Source organism: Dermacentor andersoni, chromosome 1, assembly GCF_023375885.2.
Source record: "Dermacentor andersoni chromosome 1, qqDerAnde1_hic_scaffold, whole genome shotgun sequence".
Taxonomy (NCBI): domain Eukaryota; kingdom Metazoa; phylum Arthropoda; class Arachnida; order Ixodida; family Ixodidae; genus Dermacentor; species Dermacentor andersoni.
In genome coordinates this window covers 237228734-237245981 of record NC_092814.1, presented here as the reverse complement: position 1 = coordinate 237245981, position 17248 = coordinate 237228734, and the positions used below count along the sequence as shown (strand labels likewise).

At 46.7% G+C, this 17248-nt stretch overlaps 1 long non-coding RNA gene across 1 annotated transcript in view; it reads left to right on the top strand.

Annotated features, from left to right (window-relative positions):
* LOC140219862 (uncharacterized) overlaps positions 1-17248 on the top strand; it is a 651045-nt gene that overhangs the window by 340542 nt on the left and 293255 nt on the right. The gene's annotated exons all lie outside the window — the stretch shown is intronic.

Below are 17248 nucleotides of genomic sequence, written 5' to 3'. Positions count from 1 at the left end.
TCTAAAATGCATTGTTATATACGCATAAATAATGGACGGACTTGACTAGTAAGTTTACATTTGACGACCGACTAACCTGCTCGCCGGTGTCGTTTTCATTCGAGCGCATAGCTTGTATTTGTCGGCCCAATTTGGCCCAATAAAGAATGAGATTCTCAACTCGCACATCTGATAGTATTTCTTGTTCTCCACTTTCACTGCACCGTGAACATCGCCGTACACTACAGAGTAAACGCTTGTGCTCGCGTACATATTATATTGTACAGATGTCACGAGACTTGTCTAGAATGGGCGAGCCACACTGTCCGCCGCACTGCGCTGCTGACATCTAGCGATAATGCCTGTTGCGAAAGCGGCTGAGTCTTAGAATGCACGACTGCATTTACGAGATGCCGCATTTTCTCTGCTGGTCGCGTCATGCTCCGGCATCTGCTTTGGCCGCCGGGAGCACTGTCTGCGGTACCGAGCTACGAAACAAAAGCGCAGATATCACAATCCGGCGCGCGCTAAGAACGTTTCGTGCACGTAAGGAACAACTTATGTTTACGTCGTCATTGAATAATCTGGTGAAAAATGGTAACCGTCATGAACTAAAACAATGTACAGTGCTCAAAATTAAACGCGATAAGTTGACCGCATGGCGGCTGGCGCTATTAGCGCAGTCAGTGAGTGCCACTTGATCGCTGGGGGGCCAAATACAGTAAAGATGCATCACAAAAGCTGTTGTTTTAATCGTACACCACATTGCACCAGCTCGGTGTTCCCAGCGCCCACCCGTGGTGCAAAAAAATCTCGCAGCTATGCCACAGTGTGCTAGAGAGAGAGAGAGAAAATAGGGATAGGAAAGGCAGGGAGGTCAACCAGAAACGCATTCGGTTTGCTACCCTACACTGGGGGTGGGGGAAAGGGGAATAGAAAGAGGAAGAAAGGGAGATAGTAAGCACTGAGTTCGTGTAGGAGGAACACCATACACAAGGACACTATAAACGGTCTCTTAAACCGGTGCACTTCAAGTACTGCACTAGTGCACGAATCGCTTTTCGAGCCAGTGACGGGTGTGGCCACGGCGCGAGTATGCTAGAAGTACACTCTTACAATATAGTGTAGCTTTGCGCTGCAAATATCGCGTTTGAACCGCTCAGCACTATACAATAAGCCCGTGTATATCTCTCTCTTCCTGTGAAACTTGCGCTAGCGGCAGACCAACGTACCCTGGCATCACGTGGACCGAATACATGCAAAGACCAACTTAGGCTAGACTACAAGCGTTATTGTTCGAAACAGTGTTACGGCGCGTAATGCGTATATGATGTTGGTTTTCCTATGAGTTTCTGTGCGCGTTTCATGCTGTGCGAGAAAAAAGAAACAAAAGAAAATATACCTAAGGAGAGGCACCGGTTGCTACGCCGTCAGAACGTTCTTTAGTGACCGCTGAATCACAATACATTAGTTTCGCGATTTCAACCAGTACTACTCGATTCCAGTTGTTTTGATGCCGTATGTTCAGTTTAACGCCTTCCTGCAGTTAACTCTACTCTCTAATAAAATAATACAAGCCATTTGCACTCAATTGTCGATTGGAACTAATCGTTTCCTGAAATAAAATCACAGCTGTCTGAGCCTCAGCACTTGCTTGATGTTTGATTTCTGTCTTTTTTTTTTTTTTCAGGGGCTGCATGATGTTAACAGGTTGACAGTAGGTTATGAATGCGCTTTAACTAGTCGGAAGGGAAGCAGCCTACAGAAAGATTACTGTAAGGACAACTGCAAGACAGCTTGAATTGTCTTGTATGAAAATCGCGCAGACGTGACTTGCATCATTAGGCCTCTTGCCCGCAGCCTCCACCTTAACCCCCTTTAACCCTTTCCGCACCTTCCCGACGACTCCTGTTCCTGTCTCTTTTTTCTTTTTCTGCCGTACCTGTAGGGAGCCCTAGAGTTTAAGCAGTCTGTGCTCCCCCGTTATGCCGCGATGGGGTTCTGATGCTGATGAAGAGACAGCGTCCTCCTCGGTCTGGCCTCGCTGTGGCATTGCGGAAGTGCTCTGCCATCGACACAGACCGGTTCGTGATGCGATCGGGGAGACTGCGCTTGCGTGCCCAGGAAGCAGACGAGGAGCAAGGGGCGGCAAGAAATGCCCGTTTTCCCCGCGAGGCGCGTAAGTGGGATCAATCGTGCCCCGAGGACGTTCCTGCACGTGTGTCAATATAGCCGCCGCTGAGCGGCAGCAGGAAGCTCGCATTAGGCTTGTGTACACTCGCAATCCCCAGGAAAGCAATCACGCGCAGCACTGCGACAGGCAAGGCGATTTTACTTTATTCGTTGACCAACTCTGCCTCAGTGATGGACTCCGGGTAGGCCGGCTCACCGTCCGGGTTGCGGGAAGGCACCTTCATGCAACCTTCATGCGTGGCACTCTAACACTTCGACTGTCCACAGCTTGTACCGAGTCAAGCCGTGTGGTCGTCATCCGTAGCGAGAGCTAAGCGTAGTACATACGCCTCCTGTCTATATATGAATTCCACGTGCACAAGCAGTCTAGCAAGAAACGAATAGTGTACAAGACAATAAGTAAGTAGCCAAGCCGATTGAAGAAAACCTCTTATATACGACTGATTGCTCAACGCGGGAGATGCACATTAAGGCATCCCTTCTGGCAATCCAATGTATGCACTGTCATTTGTTTCTTACATGTAGCTCCCCATCAACCAACAGTCTCAAATATTGCGACTCAGCCAAGGGGACACTCTGTTGCTTCGACAGAATGTTTACCTTTATTCTTTAGCTGCGCCAAAATTTTTAAATTAGGGGAGTCAATTCACGCATGCCTTTCGTTTCTAATGGGTACAAGTGTCCAGACGGGCATCCAGACATTTCGAGGAACGTTTCTTTTTTTTTGCACTTTTATGTTCGTTATGAGAAAAATAACCCAAATTACCAGATGAGTTTTGATCATTGAAGGAATAATGTATTAGAGTACTTAAAAGCCAGTGCTCGACATCATGTAGTCCGGTGATGAAATTTTGAAAAAAAAAACGATGTGTTCTTTGGAGTTACGAGAACAACTATTTCCCTTTGGTGAGTTTCCTGAAAGCTAAATTAAAATTTCAATAAAAAATTCCGAGGACATCTAAGCACTTCTCATGAATTGTGAATGCGAAAGCAATATCCAAATGAATGCTGCTGAGCGGTCCTTCGAGTTTTGTGCTGCGAGCAATGTTAGCGTTAATGCTCGTTCCGCCCGCCGTGTATTGGTAAAGATGACGGCCATGGTGGATTTCGCTGCCTGCCTCATCACTCGCTTTGATGCGTTCTTCCGCTCCCTTACTTCGTCTGCGGTGTACGGCGGGGACTCGTCCACGTTTCGCTACTGCCGAGAGTGCGGCGCCCGACGATGTAGATGATTCAAACTCCGTAGCGCTGCGTGCTGCCCGATCCAGCAAGCGCCAGCCAGCGTCACGAGCACGCCTCGCGCGCTCGTGACGTGGCGTCGCAGCCAATGGGAAGTTAGGTGCAGTTTTCTCGCCGCTACAGACGCCGCCGGCATTTTCGCTCAATGAGCCATTTGACACTTTCTAATCAGAATTCTGGAATTTCGCGTGCCTGAACCACGGTCTGAATATGCGCACTCCGTGGTGGGACACTCAGCATAATTCTGATCATTTTTGTGTGTGTGTGTGTTTTGTTTTTTACGTGCACGCCTAGATCGATGTATACGAGCGTTTTTGCATTTCGGCTCCATTGAAATGCGGCTGCCGCAGCCGGGATCCAACCAGCAACATCGAGCTCAGCATTTCCACGCAAAAACCACAGGAATACCGCAACAGTCAACGACACTCGCTGAGAGGCAAACTGGTAAAATGAATCATGACTTCTATCTTGCCACCCTTGATTTTCGTCAGCCTACCACCATCACTAGCAGTGCTGCCCTTATTTTTTCGAAGGGTGTCGATAAACGGAGACAGAAAAGTCGCGAAACTTCCACAAAATTTTGCTTCAAAGCCGCCAATAAATTTTAAATACCGTATACGTTTTGTAGCTGTATAGTGTAGGCTAACTTGGCGTAAATAATTTACATAAGCGTTACACGAACGCCTAGCGTCCATTAAGGTGAGCAATAAGCAGTAAAGTTACCATCAGGGTGTACAGAGAGCGGTCACTGATACATCTACATAACAACAGATGAAACAAGCTGAAATTTTGCGTTTACCTTTAGGTGGTGCGGTTACAATCTAGAATGATCAAAAAAAGGTAACCTTATATTCTTAGCTAAATTATTAGGGTACTTGGACCGCACTGTCCCCGCAAATTTTCTCGTTATCGGCGCTCGTGGATAGCGAACGAAATTCTACAGCGCGTTCTTGGTTGCAATGACGATTGCGTTATCTTTATTAGGGCCAAATACTACGCTTCTACCCCTTCATCCACATAAAAGCCTCGTGCAGTATTCATTGGTTCGAAAGCGGCGAGAAACGCAAGCGCTGAGTTCAGATTCGCGTGAATGAGCACTGTCGCTTAGACGTGTACGCCTTTCTACAGTCGATCTCTCTGATGACGCACCTGCGGCGTCTGAAACTTCACCATTCATTTGTTGCAATCAGTTCTGGGCTATACGGTCGCGAATGGTCATCAACTGAACGTATTCATTGGAAATGCAGCACCAGCAGCCTTAAGGTCCATTGAAATTTGTGTTGTAAAAATAATTAATAATACACATTTTGTGAGCCAAGTGGGCCAGGTCGGCATCAAATCGTTTATTCGAACAGCGACACCTACCCACTCCCGCGTCTTCAGTGACCCATGTCGGCATGAAACAGGTTCATTCAAGAGCAGCACGTATGTACACACTCCCACAGTGACCAAAATTGGTCAGATAGTTGGTTTCGAACTCTGATACCTCATCACTGTAGCCCGACGCATTACCTATTCCACCACTGACTACCCAGTGACTCAGGTAGGTGGCAAAGCGGTTAGACACGAACATACATAGATAGACAGCCTGCGGAAAGTGCGTGAGGTACCCTAAGAATGCTAGCGCATAAAGGTAAGCCTACAGCGCTTTAATTTTCCTAACCTAAATGTTTTGGTGCAGCTAAAAAGCAGCACAATACATAGTATAAAGTCGTGGTAGAGTAGTGTACTAGCTGCATATAGTCAGTTTTTCTGCTCAACGTGCTCGGTGTTGATAACATATACGGCGTTCATACTGCTTACTTGAATTGCGTATACAGAATTTGTAGGGGATAGGGTGCGCTATGTCGACATTTAAATTATCTTTTCTGCTACAATTTTAGTTGTCTAATTCCGAGTATAGTTGCGTCACTCTGGAATCGTGATGGCTGTGGAGGAGCCGACCTCATCAAGCTTAAATATATGGATGGTGTTCATTACACAGGATGGCTCAGCGGCCAATGTGAGGACAATAAATTAGTGGTTGAATGCCATAAAGAACGACGGGCAAGAAAGAAGAATTACAGCCCTCTGGTAAAGCCGGCCTTGCTCACCAACGCCCTCACAGAACTCATATTCCGTTGCAACCAGAAGACGACGCAGTCCAGCTTCTCCAGTGAGATTGCATATCTCTCGCGTTTTCCGAAGTGCTGCAGCAGCGCTGTAATACTACAGCCGTCCGCTGCTGTCGCACGCACCACACGCCACAGGCAATATTGAAATGGTGTCCAGTTGTGTGCCTTTTTTTTGTTTTCACTGTCCAAACATTCCCCTAAATAAACATCTGCGCTTTAACACGTTTTTCTTCTCATTTTCTAAATGAAGCAAGAAGGTAGTGCTCGCGAGGAGTAAGTGCTGCCTTTCGATAACGATTTCACTTTCGCCCGTGTTCGCTGCACTCACAGCTGACAAATGAGTCACGAGACGATACTTGCGCATCTGCTCGCCAAGCGTTGAAGAGCCGCAGTGTTTTCTCCAATGGACTGATCGCTGCGAACATCGTTGTCTGTGCGGTGTCATTCCTTGTGCATGCAAGCCTCCTAACAGGTATTTATCCACCTCTTTTCACAACCTCGCAGGGTAATCTGAACACTGTACTGTGATTTAACCTGTCTATCTACTTCATTTTCACGCTCGTGTGAGACGAAGACGAAGCAAATAATATTCCGCGCGCGTATAGTAGCTCGGATATACCGGGTTACGTAAGAGTAATACCTTCCTCCGGTCTGCAAGTCTTGTAATCTGCAGTTTACGGCGCTTATTGCACGCTTATTGAGTACCATTTGCTAGCAGTGATACAGTGACAGCCCCTTTGGCCACCCACACTGTGAAATTTGTCCATTGCTTTCCCATCTGCGAGTTATGAACCCGGTGAAGGAGAAATGCGCAAGGTCATCACTGAAATATTTGGAAATACATGCTTTTTATTGTATGAAAATGAACTAGATGCTAATATATATATATATATATATATACACACACATGTGGGTGTGTGTGTGTGTGTGTTTCTCTCACCAAATGCGAGCGAGAAGTATATACACGTCTTTCGGATGCTCCAGTTGCACACTGGCTCTTGTTTGACTCCCCCTTCCAATAAAAGGAACAGAAGGAAAGAAAAATAGGAGCCTCATAAACATGGCGCAGAGGAGAGCCTCGGGTATCGTGCAATATATGCTCGGCTCTCGCGCGAACTCTGACGGGCCGTGTTGTGTTCAATTGATGCAGCTGTAGATACGAGTCCTGGTGCGCATCAATGCATAAATTTTCTCTCGGAAGCACTGTGTCTCGGCTCGCAGTATTGTCCCGAGCCGAATTGGCCCTAAATATTTGCGCAGTGAGGAATAGAACAGGGCGTCGCGCGCCCATAGAACGCTAAAATGGAAAGCTTAGCAGACGCGAGTCACCGTCGCAAATATTCATCGCGATCAAAAGTTGCCAAGTTTTCTACGCAGCTGCGCGGCGAAAGCAATTTCAGTAGCTGAAAATAGAGGAGTAAAGTAATCGGAGGAACGGAAGCACCCATCAATTTTGAGTGTATACAGTACACATCCGTTCGTATGCGTTGTTCGGCATTCTGTAAAGCATTTTTATTGCTGCCCACAGCGTAGGCGGACAAAAGGCTGCGGAAGCATTATGGCACATCTCGGCGATAGCCGTTCTGTTGCCGCGCTTGTTCGGCCACCGAAAGGTAGCGCGCGTTTCTCTATTTAGTTGTGGTTTTTCCTCGTGTCGCACTAAAACATTCCTCATTGCAGCGGTGGAACGAAGTGCTTGCGCGCGGCCGAGCATTGGAGAGTTCTTTCTTTTTTTCTTGTTTCTTACGAGCAGGTTACTTGAAATATACGCTCCAGAGACGCCTGTCCTACGGGAATACCTTCGCACTGCCATGCCACGCTCGGAAATGTTTCGCTTTCAGTTCAGTTTTCGCATTATCTGCCCTGTGGCCCGGTGAATGCATTCTCCGCGACATTTTCGCCCATAGTGTGCCGACATCGACGAGTGATCTCTGGCTGCCGTTATGAGAGTGCTAAATTTTGTAGTTGCTTTCAAGCGCGCGTGTTCAATTTTGGGACAGTTTAGAGCGACTTTGCGAAATGCACACGAACGTATTGTTGCTCGTATAAGCCTAAAATGTTTCATTATTTCTGAGGCCGTGCTGGAGGCATTACATTTGAGTTACTTATGGAAAGGCTTGGGCACTGAGAAGGCGCTTTTGCTCTTTCACTGCACCAGTATAGATAGAAGGCCTGGCGATTCCTTACGGGAAAGCAGGAACACAGTATTCAATTACAGCAAGGTTACAAGATGGAACTATACATATAAACTAAAGCTTGGTTTTCAATCAAATGGAGTGATCATGTTACAAATAAAGAGGAAGAAAGCTCGAGTACTGGCCGTGGTCTGCGACTTGGAGTAATGTTTACGGTTGCACGGTGGTCACGATGCGTGCTTCTCCAGAGCTAAGTCGTCAGTGGTTAAAGGGCTTGAGCATGTTACGTCGACCTACCATGTGTACATAGGGAGAGAAAGCCATGTAGGGCCTTTCCACCGCATACACTAAGGCAGGGGTGCGACCAACGCGAAACCTCTTGTGAGCAAGTCGGCCGGGTTTTCTTTGTTTGTCCAGTGAGTCCACTTGTCACCTGCTGTGAGCCGCTGTATTTCTGCAACCCCTTCTCTGACATGATGGTCGCGGGGCCCGGGATCTTGTGAAATCCAATGATTGGCGATTTGCAAACCCGCCCAGAAGAATGGTATTGCTGCCTTGAAACAAGGTATCCTCCCATGCCATCGCACAGGCGGGCCGCTGTCAAGCAGGCGAGAAGCTTTAAACGAAGCAGCGTTTTGGACTTAAGCGGCGCGATTCCTCCCTTGGTCAGTAAAACATGTGGACTGCGTGCGCGTGGATGCATCGATTCAGAACACACATACACTGCCACGCCATGTGCGCGCAGAAAATGAGCAAATCCGTTACTCCAATTGGGTGTTCTGGCGGCCTGTTGACTTCTCCGGGTAGACGAACCTTGCTCAAAGTCGGTAACTCGCAACACCAGGCATTCCACGTGGTAAGCTCCTTTTGCGGTAGCGGACAACGCAACGGCTGCTTCAACTTCCAGAGAGGTTGGAAAATCAACTTGGACCAAACGTAGAATTGCGAGACAAAGCCGAGATAGTCGTACCGCCTTCGAAGCTTCAAGCATCGTTCGTTTCTTGATGGGCATAGTCGCCACAAACTTCATGACATGGTCAGCACCGATGACGAGTAAATCGTCGTTATGTCTATCCCAGCAAAGCCCTAGCACCTTTATGGTCTATATATGGCCACCTTCGTCGACAAAATATGGCTGGTCCGCTTGGAATTGGTCTCGTAGCATTGCGTGGTTTGATGTCTATTTACGAAGTTCCATGCCAGCGTTCACTAGAATGATCCTTGGCTCCTCCTTCGGGCCTCTGCATGGATCTAGTTTCTTGGGCAACACAGGGTTACAACGAGCCTATACATCTGGACCACTGACTACACAAGAAATCCTACAAGCTGAGTCTTACTGGGTTAGACAAGTCCAACATGCACACTTTTCTGGCGACGTAGCAGCGCTTTCCGCCACTAAACCGATACCGGCTTCATTTCGCCTGCTACTCCTACGTCCGTTCATCGGCGACAATGGGCTCGTTTGAATTGGAGGACGCCTCCAGCGTTTGAGCGGCCTTCAGTCAGTCCGCCAACCCGCGGTGATTCCTGATTGAGGCGCTGTTACGCAGCTGCTGAATCGTTCAACCCACAAACGGATGCTTCACTCCAGCGTTCAACATCACTCACCGATCTACGTGAACGCTTCTGGCTGCTGAAAAGGCTCCAAGCGATGTAGGCCCTGAGAGGCTGTCTGATTTGCAGAAGAAGCAAGTTCACACCAGAGGCAGCACCCACAGCACCATTACCGCGAGAGCAGATTTCAAAAGCGAGTCCAGTTACATTTATCGGATTTGAATTCTGCGGACCAATTTATTGTTGTTCAGCACAGAAAATTCACACCAATGTCTACATCGCCGTCTTCTCATGTACGGTAACACGTGCTCTACATCTTGAGCTCACAGCTGATATGACAGCCACCAGCTTTCTCGTCGTCTTTCAGAGTTTCATCTCTCGTTCCTGCATTCCTTCGACCATTTATTCGGACAATGCCCTCTCCTTTCATCACTGCGGGTATATTTCTGCAGTCTACGTCGCATCGAGTGAAAGTTTAGCATCGAGCGAGCGTCTTGGTACGGAGCATGGTTGGAACGACTGGCCTGCATGACCAAGGACACATTGAAGTGCACTCTAGGTCAGGATTCACTATCCTTTGAAGAGATAACAACAGTTGTGGGTGAGGTAGAGGCTAACATCAACAATCGTCCCTTAACACATTTGCCTTTAGACCTTGACGAGCTATGCCCCCACTCACGTCTTTACACTTCTTACTTGCAAACGCGCAACGTGCTTTTCTCAAGAGTTGGGCACCGCGAATCAACAAGCATCGACCTTCGGCGTCGACATAGCATACATCGACAAGCTTTAACAGACCATCCCTGGAAACGCTGACTCATGGAGTACTTGATGCTTCTGCTCCCTGCACACGAGGCGACACCCAAGCTGCCACCAGGACTTCATCTTGGAGACGTCGTCCTGGTGCGCCACGACTAATCGCCACCTATGATGTGGAAAGTTGGCCCGGTTGACGGAACAGCTTTCTCGTCGCGACGCGCGAGCGTGCTGGCTGAAGCTGGCGTCCGGTTCCGTGATAAGGCTTTGCGTCCAAAGAGTTTACTCTTTTGAAGCCAACAGCCTTTACAAATCTTGTCAGTCTCGGAAGTGTGTCGCCAATAAAGAAGGTGTGCCGAGCACGCGTAGTGGCCACGGGCGCTGCTGGCTCAGTTGCTGCCCGACGACGAACGAGCCGGGCGCACGCGTCTAATCTCTGTCGTTCTTTAATAATAATAATAATAATAATAATAATAATAATAATAATAATAATAATAATAATAATAATAATAATAATAATTTTCTGTGCCCAGGAACAACCATGAGGTCTGAGTGCTGGCGCACGCATACGTTAAAAAAAGGAAAACAAAATAGCGGGGGAATGTAAGTAAAAAAAAAACAACGAATAAAAAGAACAACCTTAAACAGAATGTACATACGGCAAGGCGCATTGTGAATACAAAACGAAGAAAGCATAAAATGGCAGGTGAACAATATGTGAAACTATCACGCAACGACGCAAAGCTCGGAAAAGAGCAATGGCAGTGAGTTATGAAAAATATCAAAATCATTAAAAAAAGTGTTCTGTGGACGGTTGAGTTTTTGTGATGAGAGGCAGGAACATGGAAAGGCCTGTGTTTTCTGGTGACCTTGCGCGGAATACGAACCATAATACAACTGAGGAGTTCGGAGCAGGTGAAGATACCGTGAACGAGTTTGAAAACAAACAGAACGCCAGCGCGATTACGTTTGCAGGAAAGCAAGGGCAGTGACTCTAATTCAACAGTGCTAGAAGGTATAGTATCTGTTTTAGCAAAGCGGTGACGATATATGCTTAGCAACTATTTTTGGACCCGATCTATAAAGTCACTGTTGGATCTATAAATGCCGTTCCAGAGGACCAGCGCATATCCGAGTTGAGGAAGACAAATTGTTGTGTGCCACTTGGGGAATGGTGTAGGCAAATTGAATTATCTCGATTGTCTGCAAACAGGGCCAAGAGAGCGCAAACCCCGCATTGCAACACCTTTAGTGTGCGCTGAAAAGGGTAAGGTTGTATCAATAGGTACAACGAGATCATTGATTTTGTACCATTGGCACAATGGTACAGAATCTACAGAATAAGAAAAAGAAATGCTTGCTGTTTTGCGTGTGAAGGTCATGACTTTGGTCTTAGCAGCATGAAAGGTGAGGTTAATAGTTTTGCACCATTTAGAAGAAGAAAACAGGTCAGACTGCAGGATGCGACAGTCGTCAACAGTATGAATTTCCCTAAATATGTGGATGTCACCGGCATATAGAAGGCATAAAGAATTCCGAATAGTGAGACGAAGATCATTAATAAAAATCTTAAAAAGAAATGGTCCTAATACTGATCCTTGAGGAACGCCGATAGTTGCCATGTAAAAAGAAGACGTTTGGCCATTGAGGTTAACATAACATGATATATCAAGAAGATAACTGCGCACGAGATTGACAACTGACGAGTCAACACCAAAGTACGTAAGTTTGATCAGAACCAGTGACTGGCTGACTGCATCAAAAGCTTTGCTGAGGTCACAATATATGGTGTCAACTTGCCCCCTCTGAAGTACCGGCACGGCAATTTGTATCACGAAACTTGCGAGATTTGTGGTAGTGGAGCGGCCAGTGAAAAATCCATGCTGATTCGAGATCAATGAGTTCTTAACACTAAAAGTCAATATGTCGTGAAGAGAGAGAGAGAAAAAGGCAAAGTAAAAACAGCGAGGTTAACCAGAGATTATCTCCGGTTGGCTACCCTGTACTGGGGGAGGGGCAAAGGGATGCGATAGGTGAGAGAGAGAAGGATAAAAAATAAAAAAAAATTTATTAAAAAAAAACCCTACACACACACACACGCACACACGATACACACGGACTGTTTCTGTGGGCACTGTCATGCAGCCTGCAAAGGCGTCCCTAGTGTTACGCAGTGCCACCGTGCGTCCTACGTCACGCAGTGTACAGCCACAATTTGTCAGAAAGTCCCGTATCTTTTAAGCACCGCAGAAGCGCCTTCATAGCGGATCGCACTGATGTTCGCTTAGGCCAGTTTCCAAGGATGTTCTTTTCTGTCATTGGGAGCTTCTCCAGTTTGTCTAGGGTGGTTGAGAGGATGGCGGCTCTTTGCGGGTTGAAACGAGGGCACTCACAAAGAAGGTGCACGATTGTTTCGTCGCACCCGCAGAAGTCACAAAGTGGGCTGTTGGCCATTCCGATAAGAAAGGAGTACGCATTTGCAAATGCTACTCCAAGCCATAGACGGACTAGAAGGGTGCAGTTACGTTGTGGAAGCTCGGGGCGGAATACGGAGCTTTAAATTAGGGTCCAGGGTGTGAAGGCGTACATTTGTAAACTCGGATGAATTCCATTGAGCTAATGTCAGGTCACGCGCAAGTGCGGAAAGTACTTTCGCTGCGTCGGCTCTCGAAAGAGAAATGGCAACGCAGTTGACGCCGTCATGGGCAGATCGGGCAGCTGCGTCTGCTCGATCATTGCCATGTATGCCACAGTGACTAAGCAACCACTGATATATTATATCGTGTCCTTCGTCAGCTATGTGATGGTGGACTTCTCTGATCTCTGCGACGAGCTCCTCATGTGATCCATGGCGCACTGCTCAGAGTACACTCTGTAGGGCTGCCTTAGAATCACAGAAGACTGACAATGCGTGGGGTGGTTCCTCCTGAATGAAATGAAGAGCCGCACGCAGGGCTACCAGTTCAGCAGCTGTCGTTGATGATGCATGTTACCTTTTTAGCTGTATTTTGACGGATATTGTTGGTATCACCACAGCGGCAGCTGAACTTGCAGATGCGACTGAGCCATCGATGTAAAAGTGTACGCGGCCACTGTGCACCTCATGTAAAAGTCTTAATGTGGCCTGCTTCAGGGCAAACGACGGCATATTAGCTTTCTTCGTGATTCCTGGGATGGTGAGGCATATTTCAGGTCTGTGTAGGCACCATAAAGTTGAGGATGGTCTTGCTGCAGGCATGTAGTTCAATGGCAACGAGGTACGATTGGCAACAATTATATGACTGAAAGTTGTGTCTGGCCTTTCTGCGGGTAAAGCGGCAAGATGGTGAGTAGGTAGTCGGGTAACATGTCGTGAAGAGCAAGCTCAAGAGCTTTAGACGTGGCACAGAGAAGAGAAGTCGGGTGATAATTCGAGACATCGGTCTTACAGTGAGGCTTAAATACGGCACAACCACGAGCAGTTTTCCACATGTGAGGGAAATTAGAAGCATTCAAATAGTTTTAAATATAGATCTCAATACTGGGGCAAATGTACTGCCGTAAGCTTTTAGAATTGCGGAGGGGATGCCACCAGAGCCGCAGGATAGGAAAGGCTTCAAGCGCTTAAGGCATTCGCTGATGAGCTTTCATCACAAAATACAGCACTAGATGTAGGAACCGTCGTGTGCTGCGGATCATCAATAAATAAGTAAATAAATAAATAAATAAATCAAAGGTGTTTATTAATGTGCCCTGGAACAACCTCGAGGGTTATGGTGATGGCGGACTCGGCACAACAATCCACAGGAATAACAGTGCACGCGCGCGCACACACGCACACGCACACACACGCACGCAAAAATTTATACTACTAATAATAATAGTAATAATAATAATAATAATAGTAATAATAATAGCACGCGTGTTTTCACCTCAAAAAGCTACAACTGGGCTATGGATCGTGTATTTGCGTACTGCTACAATATAGGGCTTTGGATCAATTTTGATGCCGCCGGTTCTTTTACTTGTACATCATATATGTGCACAGGCGTCTTTTGACTTTTCCTTTCATGTAACCACTGCCATTGATGAGTCTAATTGAACCAACGGCTCCTTGCTCTGTGGCAGAACTCCATAACTGCTGCATCAGCTGAGTGAGAGACATCGGGCCAAACCAGTACATTACTGGTCGTGCAGCGAAAGCTGAGATCACTGCTATGTGCAGGCCTGCCAATGGCGCACCTTTCTTATGCGAGCACACTACCATAGCACACTACCGTGAAACAAATTATGGCTTGAGTGGGTTGCTTCTATGGTGATCTTCGAAATGGCATACAGGTGACCAGAAAGGCAAAGGAAACAAGTGGCTGAGGAACAGCACAATTTCTGTTTTATTACCATGTTCAGTGTGTTCCACGGGCTTTGAGGGTATAGAAGGAGCAGAGTAATCGGAATAAAGTCTTCTCAGTGTCGTTATGCAAAAAAAATAAAAATGGCGGGGAGAACAAACCACGCGTTACGAGCGCGAGATTTACGGCGGAGAGTTTATTTGAGCGCCACTTCTAGAGGTAGGAGGCGTATGCATTGCGAGAAATGGGTAGGTCGCAGTGAAGGTTTTTTTTTCCTAATGGCTCGCATTTATGGCACTTCCGAGGCTACAATGTATCGAGAATCTTTAAGAAAACAGGGTACGCGTGTTTATCTAAAAGAAATAAAGAAAGGAAGTAAAACTGAGGGTCGGCGAAGCCAATCTCTGGTCTCGTTCGACAGATGCTTGCCCCATTCGGCGCACGTAGGCAAACGTAAACGCATCTTAATGCCTTCTTCGTTTATGGTGCTTCGCAAGAAGTGAGCAGGAAAAGACAAGAAAAAAAGAACATGAAGGATAAATATGTGTATAGGTAGCAGCCTTCATTGTACATAGCGAGCAATCTGAAGTGAAAACAAATCAAACGACTGTGAAACTGTATAGAGGGATCAGGATGCTCCCATAAATAGAAGGAAATGGTGCTTTCAAACTGGTTATTGCTCCTTTTGGAGTCAAAGAAGGTCGGCACGGCGAAATCTGTCTTTTCAATACGTTCAGTTGCTTAGCTCTGAAGGATAAAAATTAAAAGAAAGAGCCAAAAATCACAACCAACGAATGCCGACATTGTGGCTTGTTTATACTTTAGGGCCTGTAACGCCGACCTCTTAAAACAAGTTGGGCCTATTTAAGCATATTGGGGAAAAAAGCTTATTTTGGTAACCAACAGAACGACGCTGTAAGTGTTTGTATATCTTGTTTCAATATATATGATTCAAAATCTACTCCACTTGCATTTCTTTCACCTTGAAGCAACGTAAAAAATAAGGAAATGTGAAAATGGAAGATGAAAATCCATACGTAGAGCACAGGGGTGGTGGGAGCGTCACTGCATGCCTACGTAGATAGCCAGTGATAGGTTCAGCAAAATCCAAATGGAATCGGCCAAAGACGGTGTCCTAAAAGGGCAACCCTGTGGAAAATTAGAGCAGCTTTTCGTACTGCCGACCATTCGCGACCCCCCCCCCCCCCTAGAATAGAACGCCAGATATAAGGAAGCATGAACATACGAACATTAGTCGTTCTCCTGTATTCCTTTCGTATGCTGCACTGTTAATCGACACATATGTAGTTACGTCATATGTTTCTTTTTATTGACTCCCTTTTCATTGGTTACCCATTACTTTTGCGTTCACAACTGCTGCGTTGACGACAGCTGCTGGCAGCTTTGGCAATATTTCGCCTGGCGTCCTGGTTGTCAAGGTAGCCGTATCTTCAGGCCCACGCTAGCTTCAGCCGTTGCCGACGTTGTTTACGTTTAAGTTTTCAAGCGTAAATGGGTCATCGGAGCAAGTGCCTGTACGTCGTTTTTAACTGTACAGCAGCGGGGAGGCCTGGCTGGAGCTCAATGACGATAGCAACACCGACGACGCGAGCTCGACGCACGCAGCGCGGCGAGGCACGACAGACTGCACAACAGCGCGAATCGAAAGTCACGCAAGATAGGCGCCCTTTAGCCGCGTACCTAAGCTTATATGTCCTTACCGTGTCTGATTTAGATTCAAAGACTAAAAAGCGGCCGCGTCTTGCTGATTACGCCAGGTCACCGCCATGTTACTTCTCAGATTACCGCAACGATAGGCCCCGTTTTGTTCGATAAGTCCTTGATTGGGGGACTTCACTTGGAAGCGCCGAGTGCTCCAATACTGCCAAAGAATAAATCAGTCTTCCAGCTTGAGATGAGGCAGTTGCGGTGTTTCCGGGAAAATATTCCTCCTTTCCCAACTCCTCTGCTTTCATTAGTGATGAATATCACCACTGTCACACATTCATTTTATTTTTTTGTAACAATATGTGGCACTAAAAGTTGACGAAAAGAAAATTTTGCTTACATTCGTCAAATCAAAACCAAATAATAATAATAATAATAATAATAATAATAATAATAATAATAATAATAATAATAATAATAATAATAATAATAATAGATGGTACCAGGCTCACGTTGCATACTGTAGAGTAGGAGATTGAGGCAATTTTACAATGAAATGTTTTCGCTAATCCTGGCATCTATAGAGTGCTGCGCTCTAACAATAATCATTCAAGACTATTCCACTTTGCGAATGTGGGTGACCAGCGGAGCTGTAAACATCGTGGTAAGAAAACTTGTGGTAAGGGCTTTATTGCATCACTCTCTGTCACTTAGTAGCGACGGCCACAATGCATTTGTGGTCGCTATGAGGTACACTGATCGACATACTCGCAACTGCAGACACATTCTTCGATAATGTCAAATCGATGCACGTACACCGCTGGGTGGTCGGTTGGGCTGGATTGGTCTGGCATCGAAAGCGAAGTGTCTCCAACACGAAACGTGTAAACCACTCCATTTTCGGTGCCAACACATCCACATTGAAGTCACCGACAACGACCAGAGGGGCAGTGGCATCGCAACTGACCCACGCAAAGGGAGAAGTAGCCATGAACCTTTCGACGTCTCATTTCGACAACGAAGGGCATTTCGCGTCTCTCTGCTGCATTCTCTGGTTCACGACACGCGTCGTCTCGTCTGGCCTGCAGCCACTTACGGTCGGCCTCTCGGGCACCACCTTCAATGGGTTTTGTCGCGCGTCGTCATCGTACTCTCGTCTAAGTTCGCGCCGTTGCGCTTCGTAAGCTAGCTGCTCTTCGGGAGTCATAACCACGCATGGCCTCCCGATCGCAACTAATACTCAACATTACCGAACTAGGTTTGTCCGAGGCAACCGATGATG